Here is a 24,010-nt window from a genome sequence, read left to right as displayed (position 1 = left end):
CAGACCATCCATTGTCCATGGTCACGTGCAGGTTGAAGTTGAAGAAAGAGAAAACAAGTCCGCGAGAACCAAAACGACTACCTTGTGAATATCCCACCCAGATTTCGAGAGCACCTTAAGAACAGATGTGGTACATTAGACACTAATCAAAAATGGTCTGTCTAGCTGGGGGGTGACATCAAGAACATCATACATGAAGGAAGCAAAAGGTCATCTCAGGAGGTAGCATGTGAGCCACAACCAATGGTGCTCAAGGAAGAAGTTCAAGCTGTACGGAGAGCATTAGCCGAAAACAAGGCTCCAGGAATGGATGGAACACCCACTGAAATGTTTCACAAGCTGACAAAGCCCGGGAGCCACTTACTCATCTATGCCAGGAAATTTGGAAGACAGCTTCCTGGTGAACTGATGGGAAGAGACCCACATGAGTACCAGTGCTGGGATTCAACAGTTTGCACCAGTTTGGCAGAACTTATACCTAATTTTTTGTTGAGTTTTGCAAACCCATTCTTAAAATGGCACTTGACATTAGGATTCTCTCTAAGGCACTTCCCCAAGGTGGACAGCATACATTTCTACTCCTTATTCTTTTTCGATGTTCTGTGTAAAGGCATTTTCTAAACACCCATAGTAATGTTCATTCTATCCATAGGTATGAAAAATTAGACAGAACAATGCTTATTTACTTATTCATTTCATCAAAATTGTTATACTTAGATGAAATACTACATTGGTATTCTCTTGTGTTGGTTACTTCAGTGAATGACCATATAAGGTAAAGAGAAAAAAATGCCAAATAATCAGAGGGTGACACGCTGTCATTTGTTCAGAAAATACTATGAGTGGATTGTGCAATTCCTGAAAGCGTTCAAAGAACTAAAAATATTGTCCGAGCAATTGCTGAAAGCTTAGCAGAAGTGGAAAGGGGTTTTTCAAAGAGGAACACAATAGGTTCAGAGGTAAGAAGTCACCTAATTTTTTGTAATGTGTCAAGCACAATTGCCAGCCTCTAATTTTCCCACTTCTAAAGGAATGTAATCCTACTTCTACTGTGAAAATATGGTTGGTGATAAATCACGCAGCCAATGACGCTGGCATGAAAGCAAGACATAGGGTGGATGCCAACGAAGGAGCAATATGTGAATATCTTCACAGCTTTTTTCAGGTTTTGTCAGGCATTCTTTAATATTTCACAAGAATATTTTAAAATGCCATCTTATTATCTAGGATTGTATGCTTCTTTTATTGTTCTTACTTAAGAATTAACTGCATGAAATAATAAACAACCTTTCCACATATCTTTTTTTATACTTACAACTGTCATTAGAAGAGCAAACCAGTTGTTAAGTTATTTTAATTCCACCCTTGATTTGTTCCCTTTCCAAAGAAAGGTGACCCAACAGAATAAACAAATTCTAAACAATCTCAGCAATGTCACATGCAAGAAAAATGTTGCTGGAGCTCATCCAAGAGCATTGGTGGCACTCAAAAAAGGACGTGGGACCGGCGGCACCATTGCTGCTCTCACACGGACCTTGGCTGGAATCAGAGGATACCAGAAGATGTTCACTCGTGGTTTATGAACTCTGCCACGGTGTTTGATTGTGTGGACCATAAGAAACTATGGATCGCCTCGAGAAGAAAGCGGAATCCAGAACACTGCATTGTCCTCATGAGGAATATTTACAGGAGTCACGAGGCAGTTGTGTGAACAGACTAAGGGAACGCCGCATGGCTTAAAATCAGGAAAGGTGTGTGTCCAGGTTGAATTCTCTCACCATAATTATTTGATCTCTATGTTGATCAATAACCAGAGAAGCTGGGCTATGTGAAGAAGAATGCAGGACTGGAGGAAGCCTTATAAACAACCTGCAATATGCAGATGCCACAGCCTTGCTTACTGAAAGCGAGGAAGACTTGAAGCACTTGATGAAGAGCAAGGATTTCAGCTTCAGCACGGATTATAACTTCATGAAAAGAAAGCAAACATCCTCCCAACTGAACCAGTAAGCTATGATAAATAGAGGGGAAAAAACTGAGGTTGTAAAGGATTTCATCTTGTTTTTATCCACAATCAGTTTTCACTGAAGCAGCAGTCAAGAGATCAAAAGTCACATTGCATAAGGTAAATCTACTGCACAAGACGTCTGTAAAGTGTTCAATTGCCTCAGATGCAAGTGACAGTTGGACTTTGAACACAGCAGACCAAAGAAGACTGATGCATTTGAACTATGGCGTTGCAGAGGAATATTGAAACGTACCATGGACTACTACAAGAACAGAAAGATCTGTCTTAAAAGGTGTAAGGCAGAATGCTCCCAGAGGCCAGAATGGCTAGACTTGTTCTCATGTACTTTGGACGGGTTAGCTGGGGAAGGACATCACGGTGGGTAAAGTAGAGAGGCAGCAAAAGAGGAAAGCCCTGCATGAGCTGGAAGGACACAGTGACGGCCACAGTCCTGTCAAATCGAGCGGCAATCGTGAGGGGATGGTGCCGGATCAGGTGATGTTTCGTTCTTCGTACATAAGGCCGTTATGAGTTGGGACTGATTCCAAAGCACCTAACAACAACAACAACAACAACATGATGCACACTAGGTTTACCTAGAGCCACCTATTTGCAAGTTCTAAAGCTCTCAAATGATACAAACAAGGTATCTGTACGCACTATGCAAACTGTACCAGGACCATCAGTTGAGCAAGTTTTGACCCAAACCATCTGGAAACAAATACACTAAGAACACTGGCCCACACAGAAGATACTTGGGACTGAGGAGAAATGGAGAAATTGTCTAAACTTAGGATTCCATGCCTACCACACCGAGGGAGCATTTAAAATAACTGGTGGATTCTTGGCTCTTTGCTTCCTTTATCTATAAAATGGAGATAATAGTAGTGCTGACTTCGTAAGGTTTATCTTAGCCTAGGTTCTCTAGAGAAGAAAACCCATGAAGTGTATATAAATGGGGAGATATTTAGTTTAAAAACATGGCTTCTTTGATTATGGGGGCAGATAAGTGTAGGGTTAAAACTGAGTGAGCTTCACCAGAGCATCTACTTACTTACTGAAGACTGGCCATGACCCAAAGGAAACCCCTCTCTCAATTGATTGCTCACCTCAGATTCAGACAATGGAATGGGATTAATTAGTATCTGCCAAATATCTGCCAAAATACTGAGAATCATAGCCTGGCCAATTTGACTTATGGAAACCATCACAGAGTTGATGCACTTATATAAAACAGAAGAGTGTCTAGTATATGATAATTAAACGATAGATGATAGATAGATTGATGATAACTGAAATAAATATTTAATAATAGGTAGCTGCTGTCGGGTTGATTCTGACTTATAGCGATCTTGTGTACAACAGAGCAAAATGTTGCTTAGTCTAATACAGTCCTCATGATCATACCATCCTCATGTTCAAGTCCCGTGTTGTAGCTAGCTGTCATGCCAATTCATCTTACCAAACTTCTCCCTCACATTTTGGCGACACTCTACCAAACTCGATTTCTTCCTCAAGCAATTAACCCTTTCTGATATGTTCAAGGTAAGTGTGTTAGACATTGTTTTGTTGATCCACAACATTTTCATGAGCTCGTTTTCAGAAGTAGATGGCTAGGCCTTTCTTTCTAGTTTTTCTTAGTCTGGAAGCTCCAAAACAACCTCTTCTCCCCTGATGACCACGCAGGTGTTTGAACATCAGTGGCATAGTTTCCTGCTGCACACAAGCCACCATACATGGAGTCCATTCTGGCTCCTAGCAACCCTAAAGGACAGGCTAGAATTGCCTTTGTGGGGTTCCGAAAGGTGTAGGTGTTTACAGAAGTAGAAAGCCTCGGCTTTACACCTAAGAGCAGAGGGTGGTTTCTAACTGCTGCCTTTATGATTAGCAGCCCGATGTTTAACCACTATGCTACCAGGACTCCCAGCAGAGAGTACGTGTCCCATCATTTCTCTGATCATTATAAACAAAAGGCAAATACATTTCTTGAATGTTAAATGCAAGATGGCATGTCAAGAGCATGACAACCCCATGTAGCAACATTGCAAAGACACTTCTTGCAATATCATTAGTGGCAAAGAGAAAATAGTCATGAGATAGCCCAGTACTTGGGCTACAACGATTTGAGCAGCAACTGAGAGGCTAGAAGTAGTTTCACATTGAAGCACACTTTCAACTAATTCTTCTTAGGACAAGGAAAGTTGTCATACTAGACAGGCTGACTTTGTGTACAGTCGCTAGAAGTGATCTAGTTGTGTGTGTGCGTAAATGAGTGTTCTGGGCTTTTGGGGAGTCTTTCAGAAAGAAATCTTTTCTCCGTTTGTTTCTTTTTCTCTGTGACCCTTTATGAACCTAAGAGACCACGAATGACAGTCTGCAAAGCCAGTCGCAGAGATGCACAAACAGAAGAGTACTTACTATTGCTTGTATTTATTTTCAAGCCATGCTATGGAGAAACAGTCCTAGCCACTGCTTGAAGACCTTAGTCTGAAAATCAGGGTATACCTTTTCATTTCTTTACGTAGGTGGGCCAAGCACCTAGAGAGAAGATCCAAGATGTGTACAGTGCTGGATTTGCCTGTTTGTCATTCACAACTGTAAGCATTTCTATAAATCAAGGGTCAGCATGTCGCACCACCAAAGTTAGCCCACAGCCTGGTCTTGCCCGATTTTTATAGTTTTAAAGACCTTCTTTATTTTTAGTTAGAAGATGTAACATCTGCCACATTTCCCACAAGTCCAAAATATTTACTATTTGGACCTTTATAGAAAAGTTTGCTGAATTCTGAAAATGATTTGCACCGTTTGTCATTTTCATGTGCCTTTAAATCAAAAGGAAATAGAAACCTTAGTTTTATTTCCTAACTTGATACACCGAAATTTAGAGGCAAGTCACCATTTTTCCAGACCTTGTCCTTGTGCAGATGGTCTTTCTTTGGAAGGAGATGGAAGAAAGATGTCTCTTCCCTATTTAGTACTGCTGTAACAGAAATACCACAAGTGGGTGCTTTAACAAACAGAAATTTATTTTCTCAGAGTTTAATTGTCTAGAAGTACAAATTCAGAAGACCTGCTCTACAAGAAGGCTTTCTCTCTGTCAGCGCGGTAGGGAAGTTCTTGTCTCCTGTCAACATCCATGTGACTGGCTTACCTTGGACTTTGGCATCAATTGTCCTCTGGGTCTAGGAGGTCTCCGTTCAGGGAAACTGGGTCCAGAGGAAATGCTCCACATCAGACTTTTCTTTCTTGATTGTAGTTAGGTCCGTTCTCTCTGCTTGCTTGTTTAATTGCTTTACTGTCTCAGAAGACATTGGCTCCTCATACAGCTTGGTCCAGTGGATTGTATCCCGCATTATTATCATTACTGCCTCTAATCTAGAAGGTCGGGGCGGGGGGGATGAAGACCCTCATTGAGATGAATTGACACAGTGGCTGTAACAAGAAGCCCAAACACAGAAATGAATGCGATGTTACAAAGTCAGAAAACGTTACCTTCTCTTGTACATAGGGGCAATATATTAGGAATTAGAACACATAAGATAATCACATAGATCACAAAATGGAAAATAATTCATACTGCTGAGAATCATGGCCCAACCACTTGATACATATTTGGGGGGGAGCCTACAATTCAATCCATAACGATGTACAAACAGAATTTTTGTTAATGTAGTTTCTATTGTACCCCGTTGTCTTAAAGAAAATTCAGTTCAGTTACCCAAGTGAGACTCTTCAGTTTTGATGGCGTGTGCATGCTGACTTACCACCAGGATGGCCCATTCTTGCTTGGCTGTAAAATTATGGCACAAATACTCTCATTGATCGCAATTTAACAGCCAATCAAGGCACAGCTTCATCCCCAGGATTTCACTGTGCCTTTTCAATTGAGAAGAATAGCGGCTATAATGGGTACGATTATGGCCATTGTGTTGCTGAGAGAGGAACTCTGAGTCGGTGCCGAAGCTGGACAAGTTATATAAATGTCTGCAACCTAGCACATTACTGAAAGAATTATGTAACCTCACAGGATATAAAGATTTTGCTATAACTGTGCACTCATTGGAATTCCCTCTAGCCCATAAAACCTGTTGTGTCCACAGCACAGTGCCTGTGACCCCATCTTTCTTACTGTGATCTTGGTTCTCAGAGCCAAGATGGAAAAGGGCGAGGGCGGGGGGGGGGGGCGATAAGTTAAAGTCTTCTACATTAGAAGTTGTAATGAAGTAGTTTGAATAACAAATTATGGATTTAAAGATGTATTTTCAAATCCCCTGTCTTCAAAAGCTTGGAGATATTTTAACATCGATTATTTGTGAGGCTGCCTCTTGAGTCTTTTTCTCTCTGGTCTGCATTGTCAGGGAGTCACTCACACTTCATCTGTTTGCTTCACTCCTCAAATTGAATTATCTGCTGATACCTTTGTGAGCAGTCAAGGGTTTTAGCTATTTTTATCATTTTTGTCTGCGATCTTTTCATTTTCAGAGAACACCGGGGTTTCCAATAATTCAAAAATATGATTTATAGGCTATAAATGCAGGTGTTTATGAGGGTTCTTTTTGTTTCTTGAAGAAAGGGAAAGTGTATGGAGGGGGAAAGACTCAATACACAGTGATCTTTTTGATTCCTTTTAGTATTTCGCACGATTTTTCCCTCCTTGCATTTCTCACCTCCAGTGGACAGTACTAAATTTCAGTCACTTTTGTGCATGTGTGTATGTGAATCACTAGAATGGAACTTAACTGAAAACATTGGAGTACAAATGTTTAAGACTATTATATTTTAATTGCACCATGGCAGATATATGTTAGCAAGGGAAGGGACCCTGGTGATGCAGTGGTTATGCGTTAGGCTGCTAACTGAAAGGTCAGCAGTTCAAAATCACCAGCTGCCCTGAGCAAGAAAGATAGGGCTTTCTTCTCCCATAAAGAATTGTAGTTTTGGGAACACACAGGAGCAGTAACATGAGTTAGCATCGACTCGATGGCAGTGAATTTCAAGAGTTTTGATTAGTGATAATTCCCTACTGTAATATTGCCATGACTAAGACCAGTTATTGTAAGAATTTGACTGGAGTCTGTTAACTAACGTCATGAGTATGTATAAGCCATGTTGCATACAACCCTAGACTCACTTGTCCACAATATAATCTCCATATGTTGGAATCCCTCCCTGCACACTTACTGGTGGCGGGGCTCGGTGCCACCAAGTGGGTTCCCACTCACAGGGACCAAGACACAATAGGACAACACACTACTGGTCGGTCCTATGCCATCCTCACAATTATTCCCAGGGTGTCTGTGAGCTATGGAACGATAGGATATCTGCATTGACTCCCATTAAATGGTTTTGAACAAAAATGATTTTAAAGGAAACCAAATCACCAAGTAAGCTCTTCTAATTACACCAGATTTACTTCTAGAGTCTTTGGGGGGGGGGGGGTTATTTGAAATTGTAGTTAGTTTTTTCTTTCTTTCTTCTTACTTCCCCGTTTATGTTGCAAATTACAAAATTAAGACATCGCCATTTACCAGAATCTTGGAGTGGTATTTGATGTACTTAACTTCAGATTATCTGAAATATCAGTCCTAAACTGCATAATTCAACACAAGGCCATGGAGCAGATTTTGCTAAACTCTGTAGGAGTTTCATAGGCTAGCATTCCAAAAGCAAAAAGTGGGACCAGGCTAGTCATGTGATGGACTAGTCAGCCAATGCCTGGCTGTGCAGTGATGAACGGTTCCACTGCGATCCACAAGGTTACTTGTTCCAATGTGCCAGTCGCTCTGTGAGCAAATGCACTGGGCACTCTGCTCCCAGCAAGACTCGAGTACACGGAACCCCCATAAGTCCCAGAGGGTCACTTACTAGAGGTGGGAAACAACACTACAGCACATAACCACAACAGTGTCCCCAATGGGAAGGCCTCTAGGACCAGGCCAGTCATGTCAGTGAACAGACAATAAAGAGTACTCTGCATGGGCATGGGCTCAGAGGGCAAACCCCCCACTCTAGCTGATGGCAGGCATTTTGTGTCCCAAAGCAGTTGGAAATATGAATTTTTATGTAGAATGAATAAGAAAAAGAGGCACACACACAATGACAAAAGACCTAAGAGAAAATACTATTCCTGTCCAACTCCAATTTTTTGGTTGGTTGTTTCTTCACAAGTTTGAATGATATGATATCTGTATTAACTACCAATAAAATGGTTTTTAAAATCAATCAATAAAGATAAACTAGAAGAAAAAAAAGAATTGCTGCCTCAGAAACCCACAGAGGCAATTCTACCCTGCCCTAAGGTCACCGTGAGTCAGAATCAACTCCTTGGCCGTGAGCTTGGGGTGTTTGGGTTTCGGGCTTTGTTTTTGTTTGTTTGCTTTTTCTTCATCCTTCCCCCCCAGCATTCATCCTTTCTCCCCTCATTCCCCCACCACCTCAAAGGTCATGTCCTCAGGTAATATACTTCCTGGCCACCTGGATTAATTTATACTTAAATTATGTTCTGAGGGCCTTTGCTCTCAGGGTTCAACGAGCTTGCCCTTCTATTCCCTTTGCGTAGCTATCAATCCATTTAAAATGCATCTTTCCTCTAGACTGGTCCCTCCTGAAAAGCAGTGACTGTTTGGGATTGTATTCTCCATGCTTATCAGAGAGTCAATAAATTTGTATTAAATACGTAACTGTAATCTACAGAGTGGTCCCCAGTATTTTAAGGCATCAAGATCACTGAGAGAGTTAAACCTCACGTCTATATGACAGCCATTCACAGCAGACCCAGGGAAAGAGCTGCTGTGGAGTCTGATGTGACTTGATTCTGAAGCAATATGGAGTCAGACATGTCCACTGTGGAACTCACATCTGGTTTCTTTCCTGTGCTTTACATTGATGACATGTACATTGATGTGAACATCTCTGCATACATATTCGGATCCTTGCTCTATGCCTATCCCACAGTTTGTCTTTGGGAGAATAGGCTAATCTCTTTTGATCTGTCTTGCAGAATTAGTACGATTCCACAGAGATTAGCTTCATTCTCCCTCTTTTTCTCTTTTGAAAATCTGGCTAATCTCTACCCTAATTATCAGATATTCCATATATATGAATGGATAAATCGAGTTTTCCACCACATTTTTAATGCAGTTTTTGTGGTAAAATCAGGTGCCTTGGCTAATTTTTTCGGGTCAGCTTACACTCGAGTATCTACGGTACTCTAATTTTCCAGTATAAATATTTTATACTTGTAAGTAATGTTTCCCCTAATTGTTCTGCTATTCAAGACTTCACTTCTCTCATCTGTAAAATAGGAACTCTGCAGAACTGAATGAAGCCATGCATGTAAAGTGACTGGTCTATGGTTGGTGGTCAATGATTCGTTTTCCCTCCGTCCAGTACCGCTTTCTGAATCCATAGTTCTTATATTGAATCAGAAGTCCAATGAGTCAATGAAGCTCAAACAGTTTAGGTTTCAAGTAAAATCACCTCAGTCGTCCCTGAATGTGTGTCTGGGGGAAAGTGCATCTTCCTACTGTCTTGGGGGAAAGTGCATCTTCCGTCTTTTCCTTCTGCATTCATGCTCAGTGTGTCCCACTGTCGGCCATCCCCATGTCCACCCTCCCAGGAACCAGTTACTCTTCAGTCAGCAGCTACACACAGAGAGCCTATTTGTGACAAAATAGGACTGGGCTCCCTGAGGCTGCTAATTGCGGAGTTTGGAGAAGTAGATTGCAATGAGACTTCTTCAGTTGGGAACCCAGACTTCTGAGTGAGCCTGAATCTCCAATCTCGAGGTTGGGAGTCGAGCACGTTAATTTTTCACACCACTGCTGATGAATCAGTTCCAAGCACAGTGACCCATCGGGCAGAGTAGAACTCTTCTAAGCTGTTCCCAGGGCTGTCAATCTGTGAAGAATCAGATTGCTTCATCTTTTGTCCGTAAAGACAGAGCAGTCAGTGCATAACCCACTCTACTACCAGGACTCATCGCGTCATCGGGGCCTCTTTGACCTCAGTCGGAGATGCTTTCCATTGTGGCCTCCAGTTCTGTATGTTCATCAAACCCCATCCCTCTTCAGAGGCTTATACTTCATTAATGTTTGTGGAACCTTTTATTGAAAAGCTTTCTCTGCTGCTCCGTTGTATCTGTCTCATCCACTACTTAGAGACACGCATTACAGACCCTGAATAAATGTGTACTCAGTGTCAGTCACAAATGTCCCTCCTTCATGAAGCCTTCTCTGTTTCGCATTGTTGTCTGAAGTTAGCCCATTTCAGAAGTCTGATAGTTCTTCCCTTGTAATGCTCCTACTGCACGTGTTATTTCTAACCTGCATGACAGTGATCTGTCAGCATTTTTTCTTCTCCTGACTAGATAAAGTATAAACTCCTTGATAGTGGGGAGCGTACTTCTTTGCTTTTACACAGCTTTGACTATGTTTAAACATTAGCATAGCCTCGATATAGGTGAATGAATTAAAAAGCAAAACAAACAAAGAAATGCTCTCTTAAATGTCAGTTGCACTTGCCCACAGAATGTGCGCCATCCTGGGGAGATGGCTGGCACATTTTCCAGTATAGAATTACTTTCCTTTCAGAATCATTAAGGGAATAGTATCAGGAATACATAACTTCATGTTCCTCTCGGAATTGGTGCTAAAGTTGCATGTTGTAAAATGGTTTGCTGAATTCAAATCTTCACTGAGGCAGAAGTAGTAAGTCCTTGTGGCCTCAGTCATTCTGTAGAAGGGTGTCCAGGCACTAGAGGAGAGCTCTATCCCATAATCCCCCAGGGGAAGCGACTCCATGAGAGGAGGATGCGTTTGCGGCTAACGGGATACAAAGAGCAGATTTTTCACTTCCTAATGTAAACAGGTTCAATCTAGGTATAGTATTTCCCATGGGAGCTCCCTAAATATTTTAACAAGAGGACTGGAACATCGAGGACAGAAAAGCCACCACTGACTTCCAGTGCCTAACCACAGATAAAAAATTGATTACACTTCTGTTGGTTTGAGAGGTTTCCAGATAACGATTTTTTTATTTCTAAACTGCAGCACGCCATTGAAATTGTAAACGGATGTAATGCCACCTACATTTCAGTGGAGGACCACAGAGAAATCAATATGCTATATCTCTTTATTCACAGATGTTCATGGTTTCAAGCATATAGATAATGAAGTTTATTTATTCAAGTATACACTGCTGTCACTAAATAATGGGCCTGAAATAGGTTTTCACTGCCAAATTAGTTTGGTGACATACGGCATTTTTAGATAGGTCATTAGCCTACTGATTGTGGAGCAGTGCAGTGTTTACATATGGAAAAGTAATTTTTCATAGACACATTCAGCTTGGAAGACATAGGGAAAACATCACTGTACAGTCTATGTTTAAAAAGGAAAGCCTCACTACTGGTCGGGGATGTCTACCAACACATTGTATCCGGCATCCACAGCAAGAGATCGGCTCAAAAGAATATGAATTTATTTTCCTAAACAGCTAGCTGCCCGCCTGCATATTCCCTTCAATCCCTAAAGAAATTACATGTGACGGTGGGATGCATGCCAGCAAGTAAGTGAGCAGCCCCTGTAGCTGAATGTGTATTGGTATGAAATTTGAAAACACACGTGGGTTGGCTCTAAAACACTTCTTTTTCCACATACCACAAAATGGAATTCTATTCCGATCCCATACTGGATGCACACAAGGGCGTCTGTGTACTTTTCTAGGGTAACGGCTTTCTATCAACCAGGGGACCAGGGGACAATAGACCCTATTACTTTTTTTTTCCCCTAAAAGGTGAAGGTGATTCTAAATAGGGCTTTGAACCTGGCTCAAAAAGTTTTGGTCATGGCCAAAGTAAGAAAAGGCAGCAGACATATTGCTTTCTTGTGCACCCAAGTTTGACCCCAGTGGGCAACAGGCATCAGTGCCCCGTCCAAAGATGGAGAATGACCACATTCCACACGGCGGGTGGGCAGGCATTCTTGCACAGCACACACCAGGCTGCTCCCTACTCAAGGGCAATCCTAAAACACAAACCTCTGCTGGCAAGGTGACCCCGACTTATGTTAACCCTACGGGACAGACTGGACCTGCCGCCTAGGGTCTCTGTAAGGTTGGAAATCTTACAGAAGCATATTGCCACCTCTTTCTTCCGTAGAGTCGCAAGAGGAGGCTTCAGCCACCGGGCCAAGGATCCTGTCCGAGTCCTATTTGTGTCAAAACCAAACGCACACGAGATTTGGTGGCTAGAGGGGTGGTGTGTACACTGCCCTTGTTTCTGACCGTGACTGAACTGTTTTGACCTTGTTGGAAGCTGGAAGCTGACTCCAGATGAGACGGGTGAACAATTGGACAAGGTAGTTTGCGTTAGCGTGTGAGCAATTTCTATTTCATGAGGGGAGAGAATTCCGCGCCAAGGATTTGACACAAAGCAAAGAGCTATTCCATCTCAAAGTTACTGTTGATGTGACTGATAACAACATCTTGACATTTGAGTCTTTTAACTGCCAGTCTCTCACATGAGCGGCTCCAGTGATTAGTTCACCTGAAGGAGTTCGCAAAGAAAGAGGCTGAAGGGAATCGTGTTGCCACTCACACGCATTGGAGACAAAATGCGAAGCGCAGTCCCTGGAGGTGCGGGACACATAAGAATGTTGGTGGTAAACTTTGATCAAAGGACATTTATTTAAATTCCAAAGCACCTCTACGTGGCAAAGTATACTTAATAGTATAATATAATCTTGTAAAATGAAAGGCTGTGGAGTTTTGTTTTTTGGTTTTTGATTTTTGGTTTTCTGACCAGTTACAAGTCATGAGCAAAAGATTTTTAAATATAGGAAGTCAATAATACTTACAGATATTTTTCACAATTATCCAGAATCGGGTCTATTTAAAACCAAGTTTCAATCTGATAGCTAGTTGGTTCCGTTGTATATTATCTTGTGTCCCTTAGTGAGTTGGAAATCATCACACCCCATCACATTATTAACGAATGAGCTTATAATGCTACAACACTAAAAAAATGTATTTCTCTAAAACATATTTCAGTTATAAGGTGGAAATAAGCTGTAAAACTGACCGTCTAAAGGTAGAAGCCCTTGTATCAGAGTGAGTTACACATTAAGCTACCAACCACAAGGCCAACAGTTCGAAACAGCCAGCTGCTCCCAGGAGGAAGATGGAGCTTTCTGCTCCTGGCAGTTCTCCTCTGCCCTGTGGGGTTGCTCTGAGTTGGAATCAATGGCAGAGGGTTTGTGGGAGGAAAGATACACATGTTCTAATGCCTGGAAGCTGTGAACATGCTACTTTATATGGTGAATGGGGCATTGCATATGTGATTGAATTAAGGCTGCTGAGATGGGTAGATTTTCCTGGCGTATGCATGTAGACATGTTATAAAAGCAAGGCTCCTTATGAGAGGACAGCAAGAAAGCCAGATAGTAAATAGCTATGTAGGTTTGTAGAGTCAGGAGCTAAGAAATTTCTTTTGAATAAATAGTTGTTGTCTTCAGCCCCTAAGTTTGGGGTAACTCTTAGTTTTATTTATGTATTTTTTATTAAAAGATCGTTTTATTGAGGGTTCTTACAGCTCTTATAAAAATTTATACATCAATGGTATCAAGTTATTTGTACACATGTTGCCATCATTATTTTCTAAATATTTTCTTTCTATTGAGACTTTGGTATAAACTCCTTTTTTTTTCTCCCTCACTCTTCACTACCTTGTGCTCCCTTGATAAATTATGATTATTGTCATATCTTACACTGACCGCTGTCTCCCTTCCGCCATGCTTTCTGTTGTTTGTTCCCCCAGGGAAGGGGAAGACTGTGTGGATCACTGCAATAGGCTCTCCCTTCCTCCCCTCCCCTCCCCACTTTCCCCCTACCCTCCTGGTTTCACTCGTCCCATTTCTGGTTTGGGATTCTGTGTGTCCTGAGTTCTTATCTGTACCTGTGTACATGCTCTGGTCTAGTGCAACATGAAATGCAGGACTAGGATCATGATAGTGGGGGGTAGGAAGCCTCAGACAACCAGAGGAATAGTGTGTGTCTCAGCGATGCTACCCAGTGCCCTGGCCAACTGATGGAATAACTTTTTATAGCAGTAATAGAAAACTTATTCGAAAGAGAATCAAGAATCAGAATTTAAATAATAACGAACCTAAGACACATATCAAAGGTGATAACAATAGGACCCCTAGCTGTGAAGTGTGGTAGAAAATCCAGTTCTCTTTGTCAAGTCAAGGTCTGAGTTTGTCAAGGAAGACAAAGTTTACATACAGGTACTGATGGAGCAACATCTTGCAGACAAGAGACAGAGCAAGGTCAATAGTGGGCTTTGGACCTGGACAGGCAGCAAATCATTTCCTCCAGCTAACAGAGGTCTGGGTTTCTGAATACACCCTTCTTATAATACAGATGAAAGATCTCCTTTCCTCCTCTTCTGGAAGAGATAGCGTTGCGGGATCGCCCAACTGTCACATGGCATGAATACATTAGCAGAACTAAGTACTCCTTGGGACTTTAAGAAGGAAATCATTTCTCTGAGGAGAACAGAGAACAAAACTAGGGCAGAAGGAAATCAAGTTCCTAGTTAGCATTATCAGAAAGGTTCTAGTTCCACATCTCTTGACCTGCCTCTCAGGATGAGAGCCACAGAACTTCCAAAGACCATTTCACATCAAGCAACAGCAAGCTCAGAACTCAGCTTCTTTCCTAACTAGCCATTCCTAACTAGCCTAGGCAAGTTATTTAACCTGGATCATTTTTCTGAATAGGTCAAGACTATCGTGCGGTAAAGCAGTAGCACCAGCTGTGCAAAATCATTGTAAGAAGAAACAAGAAAACTGTTTCCTGGCATCAAAGTATTACCTGGCACTTAATGAATAATTCACAAACCTGAGACCCCATCCCCTTTGCTTTTAAAAATATAAAATTATTAGACTTATCAATCACAATTCTAGATTTCAGAAAAACCCTTGCTCTCCTATCATAGGTTGAGAAATATATTTATATCTAAATATATTTATGTGTATATTTATATCTCTATCTGTATAGATGGATATATTTCAGTATTACATTATTCTTATCAGACCATATATTCAGATGTCAAAGTATCAAACGATAATTGAGAGCCAATCCCTAAATACTACAGCATGTGATGCAGTAAGTGCATATATTGTTGTTTTGGGGCGCTGCCATGTCATTCCTGACTGCTTTTTCCCCGAAATACAACAGAACAAGGCACTGTCCAGCCCTGCACCCGTCACACTATCTGTTATGTTTGAGCCCATTGCTGCAGCCATTGGACGCCCCCTTCTTATGAGGAGCTCCTTGATTTTCTTTGGTCCTCCACTCTACCAAGCATGATGTTTTTCTGCAAGGACTGCCCCCTTTGATAACATGAGATAATATGTACATAAAATTAATAAAATATAGACAGCAAGAATGTGACACATATTTAAATGCATACAGTGCAGCGAACAGAATAACTATATATAATTAGAAAATTCAAGAACCGTGATCCAGTTGCATTTGAGTGGGTCTTCAAAATGGAGTGGCATTTTCCCAATGATGATTGCCTTCAGCCCGTCTCAGGTCAAAGGAGCTATACTTGCAATGCCTGAAACACAGGATAATCAGGGACACGGAAATGGCCCCAAATGTCTGGAATCCAAAGAACGTGGAAGGGTGAGGTGAGTTTTTCACATGGGTGATTAGAAAGAAGTATCAAGTGATAGAAATTCCTCAAGGAAGTATGAATCATGAGGAAAGAGGGGATAAAGGAAAATCTGTCCACATTTGGCTGAGCTGGTTTGAGGAGGCTGGCAGAAGCACCATATGGGAATATGCAATAAGCTGGGAGGAATTTGGAGTAGGATGAATTATTTTGACTCAAATGATTTGTCTGCCAAACCAAATGTCCTTCCTATAGCTATATGAATATGCACTACAGAATATGTTAGAGATAACAGGCTTCAAACTTGAAGGAAAAAAAATCATTTGACAGATTTTATTCCTACCCTAAAATTTCAATACCTATCTCTCTAATTATTCTTATTTTTGTATCTTGTATTTCACGCGAGTTTATGGTTACATTTGTTATCTATACCTGCTTCATACGGCATTGAAAAATGCATCATGTAATTCTTAATTATGCCCCACAGAAGGGATAATTAAGGCTGCCTTCCAGATCCCCAAGAAATGGTTCTTACATTTTAGCCAAAAAGTTTTCCTGGCATATACTTATACAGAGTTCTGAAAGCACTTTCAAAGTCAAGACATTGCGTCGTGAGCTGACTCAACTTGCAGAATCAGTCCATTTTATTATCCTGGTTATCTGGACTATGGATTACACATAGCTTCTCAGAAAGGTGGATTTAGAGTACTCATAAATGATTGTTGAATGTTGAAGATACATGTGGTTTGTGTGTTTGTTTTTAATGGTAGTTGATTATCCTTTTCCTAAAGATATGAGTTTGGCGGGAGTTAAAAAGTTTTCTTTATTTTTTCCCACTGTACCCATTCTGGCTACTAGGAACTAAGAGATCTAGTGACACATTTAAGGTCCACCATCTCACCCAACCTATAGTGTCCTGAAGAAATTGCTCATAGAAGTGGTGACTTTTATAAGATTTTGGATATCATAATTTTCTATAGAAACACTAATACAATTTTTAATTCATTATCCCTGGCCATTTTTCTAAACAGGAGAAAACTGACAGTGATTAAAATATAATCCTATTAGTTTCCCAATTGCTCTTTTTGGCTAGGGGGTGGAGAGGATTCATAACTGTCTCTACAATGCTCTTTTAGCATTTATGCAGTAAAATATAGATTTTTAAATTATACACAGAACCATAAAACAAAAGATCTTTGTAGAAGTGCATTTCTCAGTATGGTTTTTTTGAAGCATCGCAGACAGGGATTCTGGAAGCAGTGACTGGACCATGGTATTTCATTTTATCTCCACTGTGAATGCCAAGGTCTTTACCATTTCTGTTTTCAGAAGCCGCTGGGCTTGTGGTCAGATAGTTATCGGTAAGGTTTGGCCTTCTTAATAGAAAGGAGCTGGGGAACTCTTTCGCAAGTGCTGGTGAGAGGAGGACACCGGCACAGTCATGCCTCAAACATGGATCAGAACTTAGAAAGTGCTGAAAAGCTTAACTCACCATAAACATAGTCCACAGTCACCCATCTCCCTGGCTCCAAGACACAAAGGAGTGCCCACCAAAAAGAGCTAAAACTTTCATACTCCCAAGATAAGAGGTCGTAACCCACAGCTGGGGAAGGACGGCTTCTTCCTGCAGCACCGAACCGATAGACGATGATGGAGAATCTGCCACTAACCTTCTCCAGAAGGACAATCACTACTTAATATTCTCTTCCTCATACCCAAGCCTCTATGAGTTGACAAAGGAAACATCAATAAATACAAATTTTTTAAAGCACATATGTCCCATATGGGGTGCAGAGTGTGGAGACAAGAAAAACAAACAAAAAATGTGTCCAGAAAAACAGAGCTCTTAGAAGAACTGGTCCACACCTCTGAGTCCTCAAATATAACACGAGCACTAAGAATCAAGCACCAAACCCAACCCCACGAAATGAAAGCCAAGACGGGAGCATGCATGGATTTTTATGACTGGAAAATCCAAAAGTGGTCTGCAGGAAGCAAAGATGTCATTGAGATGTATATTCGTGCACTTAAATAAACAGTGGTTTGAATAATAAACCCAGATTCAACACACCCCGATGAAAATGCAAGGGAAAACATAACAGACCGTGAAGGGGAGTTCAGAAGATTAAAATTCTAGTGAGAGGTGTGCAAGAAATTCAAAAAAGATCAATAAGACTGACAACCGGAAGTGAGTAGCATTGAAAATCAACATCTCCCTTTGGGTAGGGGTGCACAACGAGAGACAGAGGAGAGAGACAGCAGCCTGCCGTCTCATTTTCACAGAGCAGAGGGAACGATAGCCCATCTCGGTGTGTTGTGGGTCATGGTCAGCGTCTTGTTTTCAAACAATAGTAAAGAAATACTGTATGTGTGACTGCAACTTGTAGGGAAAGGAAAACCACCTTCAATGTTATCAGGAAAAAATAAAGCAAACATTTTAATTAACGAGAGGAGAAATGTGAAGGAATGGTGGCACTCACTGACACCTGTACTCCTAAGACCGAAAATTGAAACCAAGGGCCGTACAGGCATCTTCCTGCCAGGTGACGGCCACGTGACTTAGGGGCCAATAGTCATGTACTTGCCCTTCAGTGTCCTGTGCATCCGCCCTCACTTTAAAACAATTGAACTAACTCCAACTTGCAACCAGTTCTTTCCCACCATCACCTTTACTTGCTGAACTTGCAACACTGAAAGGCTCTGAGCCTTCTCTAGCACTGAAGTCAGACAGACTAAATAACCTTATGTACCTCTCTGACTTACCTGCAAACTCAACCGAAAGAGACACTTAGGAACAGATCTTATTGGTAATCAGAGAACTGCATGTACTAATAGAAAACGAAATTGGAGAAATTCAAACCATCTAATCATTACAGTAAGCATACACGAGGGGATGTCCTCTATTAAATGGTAAAGACTATTATTACCTGCCACTGCCAAGTTGACTTTGGCTCACAGCAACTCTAAAGGACAGGGTAGAACTGCCCAGTGGGTTTCCAAAACTGTAATTTTTATGGAAACAGGATATCATAGTTTTTTTATCCCATTGTGCAGCTTTCTTAGAGGAATATTTTTTTAAAAACCTTATGCTACTCTCTAGAAACATATTTTGAACAGGACACATTTCAGAAAGGCAATTAGTTCTGAACCCCAAACCCACTGCGGTCCGGTTGGTTGAGACTCATAGTGGGCCTACATAGGGCTTCTGAGGCTGGAAATATACAGGAGCAGATGACCTCATCTTCCTCCTGAGGAACAGCTAGTGGGTTTGAACCACCAGCCTTGCAGTTGGCAGTCCAATGATAACCTTACAGGATCCCCAGGGCTCCTTGCAATTAGCACTCTAAACCAACCAGACTCCCTGCCACGGAGAGGATTCTGATTCATAGGCACCCTACAGAATACAGTAAAACTGCCGCTTTGGCTTTCAGAGGCTGAACGTCTTCATGGGAAGAGAAAATATCCTCTTTCTTCCCAGAGCAGCTGGCAGGTTTATATGGCAGAGTGTGGGGGTAGTAGCCCCACACATAAACACTGTCCATGAGATCTCCTTTACAGTTGGTACTAGAGGCACATAAACCAAAAGGAGCATGAGTGGCAATATTAATGATCCAGAGGGAAGGATGTGTTGTAAAATGAAATGCACTATAAAAGAGCAACATAAGGCATCCCATGAGTCATGCTAATTCAGTGACAATTAAAGCGATATAATAATAAAAGGCACAGTTTACAAAGAAATAAAAGGAACCAGGACAGGCAAAAACACCTGGGGAGGGATGGAAATTTATCAGAAAATCAAGAATCACTTGGTTCTAAGCATAAATGTTGTAGTCATCTTCAAGACACTGCTCCCTGGATTGAGCAGGTCTGATGGATAAATAACTAGTGACAGAAGAGAGCAGCAATGAAGTCAATAAACTTCACCTAAGTGTTGAACTTGGGAGGAGAACCCCCCCCCACACACACGCATGGAAATATTAAAACACATCGGCTGTGTATTTGGCACAATCATAAGCCAACCTACTTTCAGTAGCTATTTTGCAGACAACGTCATCTCCTCATATGCAAAGAAAAATAATTTACAAAAAGATGACACCTAGTGATCTGGACCCTATTCCCATGGCCACAACTTCTAGATTTTCGCAAAATCTCGGGAAGAGCTAAAAAGAGAAGAGAGAGAGGGTGGATTTAGAGCAAAAAGCATAAAGCAAAAGGAAATGTAGACTAATTTCAGGACTGTAAAAACTGGCATTAAAGGAAAGATATGCAAAGTGGAAAACACTCTGGAAACTGTGGACAGCCACTCTAAGTGGAAACAAACCCTCCAGAGATTAGAAAGACAGAAGTTGACAAGCTCACCAAAGATGCTCAGCATGCCCGGCCCTGCACGGAACCATGGAGAAGTAGACGTCCACTCGCGGGCGGATTCTGTGCTGTATTTCTCCCTCCAAAATAATTCCTACCGCCCATTCGTGGTAAGTGCCTGGCGGGTCACATGCCTCCCCAACGCAAAGAAGAATCTGCCATGTGTTACCCAGCGTGTGCAAGAAGGAAGGCTGACACGGTCAGCACAGCAGGCTCACTGCTGGCGGAGAAGTTCCCCCGAACCTCCGAAAGCCCTCCTGAGGTGTGAAGCCTGCTAAAAGCAGCAGTATCCTGTCACTGCAGACCAACAACAAAACCCCCAAAATCCCTGAGATGGACTCGGAGATATTTATCTGAGGGAAACTGCCAATGCTCTTGTCAGTCAGCAGAGTCCATCAAGACTCCTAAAAGTTCATGGATGATTCTTTGAGCTTTTAGCTCATTGTGTCCTTCCTGACATAATACTGAAGGGATCAGAATATTCAGAACTCCAAAACAATTGTGATGGACAGCTGAAAGGGGGAGTGGCCCAGATGGCGGCTTGCTATGAGCATTGTCTGCAGCTGCTCAGCAAAGCTGTTTCTCATCTGGAAGTATTTGTGGTCAAGTTTATGGCACTTTATAAGATGTTCATGCTGGACTGTTTGAAAGGCATGATGTTCTGACACCTCTCAGAAATGCTTCCAAATAACTATTTCAGCATTTATATTGAAAGAGTAAAATTAACGATCCTGGTGGCTGATGTGTTAGGCAAGGTTCTCTAGAGGAACAAACCCAGGACACGTATGATTACAGATATATAGGTTTAGACAGCGAGAAGGACCATCACAGCTCATTAGTCCACACAGCAGTACAGAGGGCTCAGTTCAATTTATTTTCATGGAAAAAGCCCTTCAGCTCATGAAGGGGCCTTCGGTCTAAGGTCAAGAACAAAGACAGTGGAGTCTTCCCTCAGACAAAGCAGGGAGAATCTGCCCACAGGCAGCAGACAGCAGGGTAGGTCAGCAGCAGTCAATAGCATGTAGGCTTAGCAGAGCAGGCCTGCATGGGATATCCAACTCAAGTAAATACAAGGCAGGACCCACCAGCCTCAAGCTGAAGCAATGTACGCACCAGCAGAGTGGCGAAGTATTTCTCAGGAGAGCCCCAAGCTCTAGCAACAGGATCCACAGGTTGCCTTGCCCCAGAGGTAGTGTAGCACACAGGTTGAGGCAGAGAATGAGCTAGAGCAGCAGCGCACCTTGCCTGATCACCAGAGATCAAGAGAAAAGTGGGCGGGCTACGCAGAGCCATTCACCTCTTTGCCCTCCAATCAAATGGCAACCTGATTAAGCTCCACTCCCATGTTCCCATTGGCCAGGCTAGCTCAATAAACCATCACAGTTGGTTACGCATTAGGCTGCTAACCTCAAATTCAGCAGTTCAAAGCCACCAAGCAACTTCTCATGAGAAAAATGAATCTTTCTGCTCCCCTAAGTTGTGTAACCTCAGAAACCCAAAGGGGAAGTTTTATTTTTGCCTGTAATGTCACTCTGAGCTGGAATCAACGCACCGGCATTGAGTTCTGAGTTTACCCCCAGCCAACTCCACTGCTTTGGAATTGCTTCCACTCATAATGGCCTCATGAGACAGGTAGATCTGCCCTGCAGGCTATAATCTTTTGAGAAGCTGAAAGAAATCTCCTGTCTTTCCCCACAGAGTGGCTAGTGGGTCCCAGGGCTCACTTTTCCACTAGCACTCGAGGGTGTGTCACTACTGGCCACCAGAACTCCTAAATGAACTTGACTTATGTAAAATAAAGACTCCCTGCTGGCATGGCAGCTAACGCAATCAGCTGTTATGATTGTTGTTGTTAGGTACTATCACATCCATTCTGTCTGTAGCGACCTTAAGCACAAAAGAAGGACATGCTGCCAGGGCCTGCGCCATCCTCACAAGTATTGCTAACCTTGTTGCAGCCACCGTGTCAGGACACGTCCTTGAGGACCTTCCTCTTCTTTGCTGCCCCTCCACTTTACCAAACATGATGTCCTTCTCCAGGGACTGTCTCTGACAACACGACACAGTAAGACGCACTCTCGCCATCCCACGATAAGCGATGTGCTGGGAACCGAAAAGTCTATGGTTCAAGCACACATCTGGTCCTCGGGAGGAAAACATGGCAGATGTTCCGCCAGCAGAGGGTGGTCTTTCCTGAACCACACTTCTGGAATATGGACGGTTTCCATTCTCCCCCCAAAATCGACAGAGAGTTGTGATGACTTAAGTGAAAACTCAGGCAATCAATTCAAGTATCTAAAGGGAAATACCAAAATGGTCTCATTAGTGCACTTTGGAAATGTGTCTCATTAGTGCCCTTTGGAAATGTGTCTCATGGCCAAAACACAAGCCCCAGCCTTTCCAGAGCTCTCCGAGCAGCATGCTTTTCAGTGCGATTGGAGCGAAGGCACACCAGTGTTCTGAGATGAAAATGTGTCTCAGGAAATGTGTTCCTGAGAAGTTGCAAGTAAATCTAAACGTGTTCATATCTTTCCATTGATTTTCATAACCGTTTCACAATTGACTTTTCATTTCAAAAAACTATTTTAAACTGGCAAGGTCTGCTAATTTATTTTATTTTTAAGTTTCTCTCAGCTCCTTTGTCCATGTAGTTAATAGTGTACAAAAACAAATCCCACTCACAGCGGCCTCACCAACCCATTTTGCATGTGTTGACGTTGCAATTCAATTGGCCGGTCCCCTCTGCGAAGCCTTCACTGGCTGATTTTTCCTGGCCTTCCACGATCTTGGAGGAAGAAGTGAAACACCAAACCGCCGAACCAGCGTGAACACAGCATCCATGTACTCCTTCACCATTTATCATACCTGCTCCTTTCCTTTCTAAACACGGATTGCTCATTGGATTCAACGCATAACGCCTGTTGTTCTTAGAATGGTGACTGATCGATTAGCCTCTTTGAGACTGGGTTTTCTCCCTAAAGACTATAGATTTTAACATCTGACCTTCACCGATCTATTACAAGGTTCAAAATGGAAGGAAACAACCTATGTGAAAGTGACTTGTGGACATCACGGCGGTGACTCCCCCTAAGGATCCCGAAGGCAGCTGCGAGGCACTGAAACTGAAGGCATTCTCCTCCCCCACATGCTGGGTCTGCTTTGTGGGGGGTGGTCGCGGCAGTGAACTTGATTCTGACTCTCTGAGACACCATATGACAGAGTGGAACTCCCCCAAAGGGGTTGCTTGCCTATTATCTTGATAGGAGCAGATCACCTGGGCTTTCTCCATGCACCTGCTGGGTGCGTGGAAACTCCCACCCTTTAAGTTACCAGCGGAGTGCTTAAGGAAGTTCAAATTTCAGTTCCTTGTAATGTCACCCAATTGCATCAGTGAGGTTTGAGTTCTCGTTTCCCCCTTCCTCGTCCAAACAAAAAAAATGTGGAAATGATAAGAAATACATGTCTAGGATCTAAACCTTTCTTGCCTCAGTGGTGGCACAGCCTTAACTGAGGCACTTCCTTCACTTCCCTGGATTACGGGGAGACCTGCCAGTGTTTCCTTGGGGTGAAATAAGTGATAATTAGGGTCACTTGCCTTCTCCGCTGCATTCTGAGATAGGTGTTATCCTAATTCATATATAGGTAAACTGAGGCTTTGAGGGGCTAAGAAACTCCCCCAAAATGCACTCCCCCAGGGATCTATTTCAATTGGCTTTGAACCCAGGACTTTTTCACATTAAGGTTCTGCCCTTTCCACTACATCATGCTTCCTCCAGAGAGACATAAAGATAGTTATTCTTTATTCATCCTCATATCCGCTATAGAAATCCAGTAGTTATATAAAAGTTAAGAATGAATTCAGACTGAATTTCAAGTACATTGTGTCTGTATTGATCAGTCTACTACAGGATTTCTCAACCTTGGCACTATTGACAGATGGGGCCAGATAATTTTGT

At 42.2% G+C, this 24,010-nt stretch overlaps 1 pseudogene; it reads left to right on the top strand.

Annotated features, from left to right (window-relative positions):
- Positions 1–15,583: 15,583 nt before the first annotated feature.
- Positions 15,584–20,719, top strand: LOC142455534 (replication factor C subunit 3 pseudogene; annotated as a pseudogene).
- The last annotated feature ends 3,291 nt before the right edge of the window (positions 20,720–24,010 follow it).

The sequence above is a fragment of the Tenrec ecaudatus genome, chromosome 8 (assembly GCF_050624435.1).
Source record: "Tenrec ecaudatus isolate mTenEca1 chromosome 8, mTenEca1.hap1, whole genome shotgun sequence".
NCBI lineage: Eukaryota > Metazoa > Chordata > Mammalia > Afrosoricida > Tenrecidae > Tenrec > Tenrec ecaudatus.
Note: the sequence above shows the minus strand (reverse complement) of the source record. Positions and strands in the feature narration are given on the sequence as shown.